Genomic DNA, 6,406 nt, shown 5'->3' on the forward strand with positions numbered 1-6,406 from the left:
GTCAAATTTTATCGAGATCGGTTAACATTTTAATATAGCTGCCATTTATATCTTTATCTGATTTGTGTACCAAATGTTTAATACAAGCCCGAATTGAAAAGACACAAACGCCTCGGCAAATTTAGTTCTTTGGATTTTAAATTATAACTATAATCATAGTTGGTATGATTTAAGTCTCCACTAAATATGTAAAGAGGTGTAGGGTGTCAGAAAGTCGGCCCGCCCGACTTTCCCATAATGTATATATATATATATATATATATATATATATAAATTCCAAGTCGATTTAACGATGTCCGTCTGTCTGTTATCACGATACAGTCCACAAAAGCAAAATTTTGCTCAACAATTTGTATTGTGTGTAGGATAGTTGGTAGTGAAAATAAGATATATCGGTCCACGTTTTGGTAAAGATTTTGTCACATGTATCAACGGATATGTCCTGAAATTGGTATTTGTAGTTCGGAATGTGTAATGTAGTTCGAAACATTGTATGTATAGGTCCAAGTTTCGATATAGCCCCCATATAAGGGTACCTGCCGATATTCGATATTTTGATAAAAATTTGTATTTGTAGTTCAGAATGGGTTCAAGCCCGATGGCAGAACATTGAATATTTAGTTCCACGTTTTCCTATAGCGCACATATAACGATATCCACCGATATTCGGCATTTTGTCATATTTACCCACATAATTGTTTCAAATTTTGGTATTCTAGATGATTTGTGGTGTGAAATTGTCTATAGAGGTTCCCGTTTTATAACGGATTCACTCACTTTATGTTTTTTTAATAAGATTAACTGAATAATGCAAACGGTCTAACGGTCTTATGAAGTTTAAAGTGAAACACGATTGAGTTCATATAATTTTATGTAAAAATGTTTCCTTTACCCTAAGGTGGAGGATATTAACAGTTTGGCCTGGGCGAGCTTATTCTTTTTTACTTGTTTTAAAATAATCCTTCTCCAAGTGATAGCATGCACTCTATAGCAAACTATAACTGCTCTAAAGCCCATTATTGATATGTTGATAGTATGAAATACATTCTTTTGTTATGGGAACTCTACTAAATATGCATAGTGGTAAGGATAGTAAAGATGTCCGCAATATATTTAGGGGTTGAAATGGACCAACAACTGAAAATGTTGCTGATTTTACAGCCGTTATAAAGGTCACAAATAGAAACCAATGGACACAAAATGTCGCATATAGTTAGGGTTTAGGACAGCAGGTAGAATGGACCCCTACTTTTGTGTGAAAAAATACCAACATTTCCATTCTACCGAAACGCTGAAAATAACTAACAGGCGAAGTCCAAAATACACAGAAGGCGAACTTCTGGCTTTTTTATGCTGATTTTGTCTTGCCTCTTGCATTTGAAGATCACTGCAAAGTATTAAATGGTTCAAATGAACAAAAAACAAGCAAAAAAGCCGTAAGTTAGGCCGGGCCGAACTTTGAATTGAAATAAAATCCATTAAAAATTCTGATAGAATCTCGGAAGGTGCCGGGGGTCAGGGGGAATAGTGTTCACAAATAACCCCTTGTGTAGAATTTCAGACAATTCCGTTGAAAAATGTGGCTAAAATCATCAAAATACCGACTATAGGGGGTACTATTATATGTGGACTATATGATATCGTGGACCTATATAGATAATTCTCTTTCAATGAATAAAGTACTTACCAGAAATTCGTTGTCTGGATTTTCATACCATTCCATTGGAAAATGTGGCTACAATCATCAAAATCCCAAATATCGGGGGATACCGTTATATGGGGTTTATACGATATTTTGGACCTATATAGACAATTCCCTTTTAGAGGGTAAAATTCTCACAAGGAACCCCTTGTGTAGAATTTCAGACAATTCCATTGAAAAATGTGGCTAAAATCGTCAAAATACCGAATATTGGGGGCAGGTCTAGTTCGAAGATGGGCTATATCGGTCCACGATATCGTATAGCCCCCATATAACGGTACCCCCGATATTCGGTATTTTGATGATGTTAGCCACATTTTTCAATGAAATTGTCTGAAAATCCACACAAGTAGTTCCTTATGGGTACTTTATACCTCGGCAGAGAATTATCTATATAGGTCCACAATATCGTATAGCCTCCACATAAAGGTACCCCCCGGTATTCGGCATTTTGATGATTTTAGCCACATTTTTCAATGGAATTGTCTTAAAATCCACACAAGTAGTTCCTTGCGAGTAATTCACCCCATGAGAGAAAATTTTCTATACAGGTCCACGATATCGTACATCCCCCATATAACGGTACGCACAAGGAGTAGCTTGTGGGTACTTTATACCTCGGCAGAGAATTATATATATAGGTCCACAATATCGTATAGCCCCCATATAACGGTACTCCCCGATATTCGGTATTTTGATGATTTTACCCACATTTTTCAACGGAATTGTCTGAAAATACACAAAAGGAGTTCCTTGTGGGTACTTTATACCTAGGCAGAGAATTATCTATATAGGTCCACAATATCGTATAGCCCCCATGTAACGGTACCCCCACCGTATTCGGTAATTTGATGATTTTTGCTACATTTTTCAATGGAATTGTCTGAAATTCCACAAAAGGAGTCCCTTGTGGGCATTTTAAATCCTCAAAAAGAATTGTCTATATAGGTCCACGATATCGTATATCCCCCATATAACGGTACCCCCCGATATTCGGTATTTTGATGATTTTACCCACATTTTTCAACGGAATTGTCTGAAAATCCACACAAGGAGTTCCTTGTGGGTACTTTATACCTCGGCAGAGAATCATCTATATAGGTCCACAATATCGTATAGCCCACATATAACGGTACTCCCCTATATTCGGTATTTTGATGATTTTAGCCACTTTTTCCAATGGAATTATCTTAAAATCCATACAAGGAGTTCCTTGTGAGTACTTTACACGCAGACATAGATTTGTCTTTATATGTCCACAATATCGTATATCCCCCCATACATCGGCACCTTCCTATATTAGATATTTTAAAGATTTTAAAATAATTTTTATTGGATTTAATTTTTTTTGAAAATTTTCTAATTCGTTCCAAAAGGTGGAGGGTATTCAAAGTTCGGCCCGGGCGAACTTACTGCTTTTTTACTTGTTTTCGATGATTTTAGCCACATTTTTCAAGGGAATTTTCTGAAATTCTACACAAGGAGTTCTTTGTGAGCACTTTACCCCCTGAATGGGAATAGTCTATAAAGGTCCACAATAAGGTATATCCCCCCCGGCACCTTCCGATATTAGGTATTTTAAAGATTTTAACAGAATTTTAAATGGATTTCATTTTTCTGAAAATTTTCTAATTCGTTCCAAATGGTGGAGGGTATTAAAAGTTCGCCCCGGCCGAACTTACTGCTTTTTTACTTGTTATGTCTTATTTTTACAATAGTGTTTTTGTCATTACCAGTAATGCTAAAACTGACACATGTGCTTATAATATTTGTGATGTGCCTTATTTTTAATTGGTTTCAATCAAATTCCATAATTTAAATGTCAGTGATACAAATTGACTCCTTTCCCAGGAAAAATCCAAATGCGGAGGCGTTTGTTTTCGATTATAATACTTACTACTGAAAGCGGTACCATTGCAAAAATCAAAAACCCTAATATAGTCAGTTCAAAAATTAAATAACATCAAATTTAAGTGATTTATCTATCATTTTCAGATTGAATATTGTGATAACGGACTTTTCCAGCATACTGTTAAAATACGTTGAGTTACAATGAAGTAGGCCATTCCCGCTCACTCTTAAACTTTTCCAAATATACTGTAAAATACTGTAAAATGGTTTCTGCTGCATATATCGGCATTTGTGGCAAAGACATAGAAGTGTAAAGATGGGACAAGGCAGAGTCAAGATATGGCAACCCTGTAAAAATACCTCTGTTGTTATGATATCGTAACAACATAGTTAGCAATGTTGAGCGATTTAAACCGCTTAGGAAATGTGTAATTAATTGGGAAAGCCTATGGAATAGAATTTTAAAACCCAACTTTTGGATTTTTCAAACTTTTATTTGTCATTTTTATCTATAAATGTGTTTTTTATATTAACATGGCCCTGTCATGAGCTGTTATTCTAGATAGTATGGACACAAACCATTTGCTCAGAATGCATTTTGTCTAGTCTTTACCATTTTAGGTCTTTGTTTGTGGTTCCTACTCGTATTTCAAACAAAGACATAGAAGTGTAAAGATGGGACAAGGCAGAGTCAAGATATGGCAACCCTGTAAAAATACCTCTGTTGTTATGATATCGTAACAACATAGTTGGCAATGTTGAGCGATTTAAACCGCTTAGGAAATGTGTAATTAATTGGGAAAGCCTATGGAATAGAATTTTAAAACCCAACTTTTGGATTTTTCAAACTTTTATTTGTCATTTTTATCTATAAATGTGTTTTTTATATTAACATGGTCCTGTCATGAGCTGTTATTCTAGATAGTATGGACACAAACCATTTGCTCAGAATGCATTTTGTCTAGTCTTTACCATTTTAGGTCTTTGTTTCAAATACGGCAAAATATAGAGGTACGTTTACATGGGAGGTGTTCCAACAAGTGACAAATTTTTGTGAGGAGGAATATATCGTACTCAGAACCCAAAACGCCAAATTGCATCAAAATCTGTTTGAAATTAACATTCTCAAATCGGGAGAACGTTTATATAAAGTGTTATACCAAAAATATGTCCAATGCTGAAAAATGTCATTACATAAATTCATTACCTTATCCGAAACATGAATGATAAATTGACGCAAAATCCCTAAGCCAAATTATAGTCAATTTTAATAAATTATTTACCTTTCTATATATGGGGACTATGCCTTAAACGTGAACAAATGTTAAACATTTTTTTAGTTACATTATTCTTTACTCATTATGAAGCTTCACTAAAATTTAGATCAATTAGTTGTATAAAAATGTTGTTTCAACACCTTCTCATGCTTGAGGACTACTTTATATCGACACGATTGGATTTAATTAATTATAATTAAGAAAAGTGGGGTATTGGGAGGTAATGAAAATCGGGCGATTGGATTGACAATTTATGCCATTAAATTAATCTAGTGATATATAGGTTTCGTTTGGCGGACTGAGACGCTGTGGTTCGGGGCCCCTTCATTCACGCGGAACGGAAAATTTCTGATCTCTGGATATTTCTTAAAGAATATCCAACATGAACTTTAACAACTTAAAAAGCAGTAAGTTCGGCCGGGCCGAACTTTGAATACCCTCCACCATTTGGAACGAATTTGGAAATTTTCCAAAACTAAAATCCTTAAAAAATTCAGTTAAAATTTTAAAAGTACCGAATATAGCCATTATATTGGGGTCTATACGACGTGAACCTACACAGGCATTGTTTGCCATTATAGCCTGTGACAATTTTCTGTCACAGGCTATAGCATCCATTACTAACGTCAAATACGATGTCTCAAACAATTTCGGTGGGTATTGTACCTAAACTCGTCAAAATACCGAATATAGGGAGGTACTGATGTATGGGGCCTAAACGAAGACCTGGGCCTGCATAGGCAATTTTCTCTCACAGACTGTAGTTCCCATTACGAAATCTAAATACGTAATTTGAAACAATTCTAGTGAATAATGACGCTTAAATCATCAAAAGACCGAATATAGGGAGGTAAAGTTACATGGGGGCTATACGAAGACGTGGACCTGCACCGACAAATTTCTGCTTTATGCTGTAGTATTCATAACGAACTTCAAATACCAAAGTTGAAACAATTCCGGTGAATAATGTCGCTAAAAGCATCAAAATACCGAATATCGGGAGTTACCGTTTTATAGGGGCTATATAGAAAAATAAACACATGTGCAAAATTTTAGCCTTCTATCTCAATTCGTTCGAAAGATAGCGTGATTACAACAGACAGACAGACGGACATGGCTAAATCAACTTAGAATTATACGCTGATTACGCTGATACTTTGTTGAGTCTGACATGAGTATTTCGAGGAGTTACAAATGGAATGACAAAGTTAATATACCCTCCATAGTATGGTGGAGGGTATAAAAAGGAATTAGATGTCTTTCAAAGATGTGTGCAAAGACGCATACAAAAGTTAAAATTACAAACAAATATACAGCTTTTAGTAAATTGGAAGCAAGAGGGAACGAAGTATATATAAACCAATATGCACAAAAAACAATTTACATAATAACTTGCAGGACACTGCTAACAAAGTGTATTTAGACCTTTCAACATCAAAAACACAACAAAATATTTGAATTTCAAAAACACCCTTCCCCCGAATTCATTCACACACAAACCTCGAAGTTTGTTAAGTTCTGAATATTTACATGATATTGTGTGTCCTTGTTTTGAAAATTCATGAATTAAAGACAG

This window comes from Musca domestica, unplaced genomic scaffold (genome assembly GCF_030504385.1).
Source record: "Musca domestica strain aabys unplaced genomic scaffold, Musca_domestica.polishedcontigs.V.1.1 56, whole genome shotgun sequence".
Lineage (NCBI taxonomy): Eukaryota > Metazoa > Arthropoda > Insecta > Diptera > Muscidae > Musca > Musca domestica.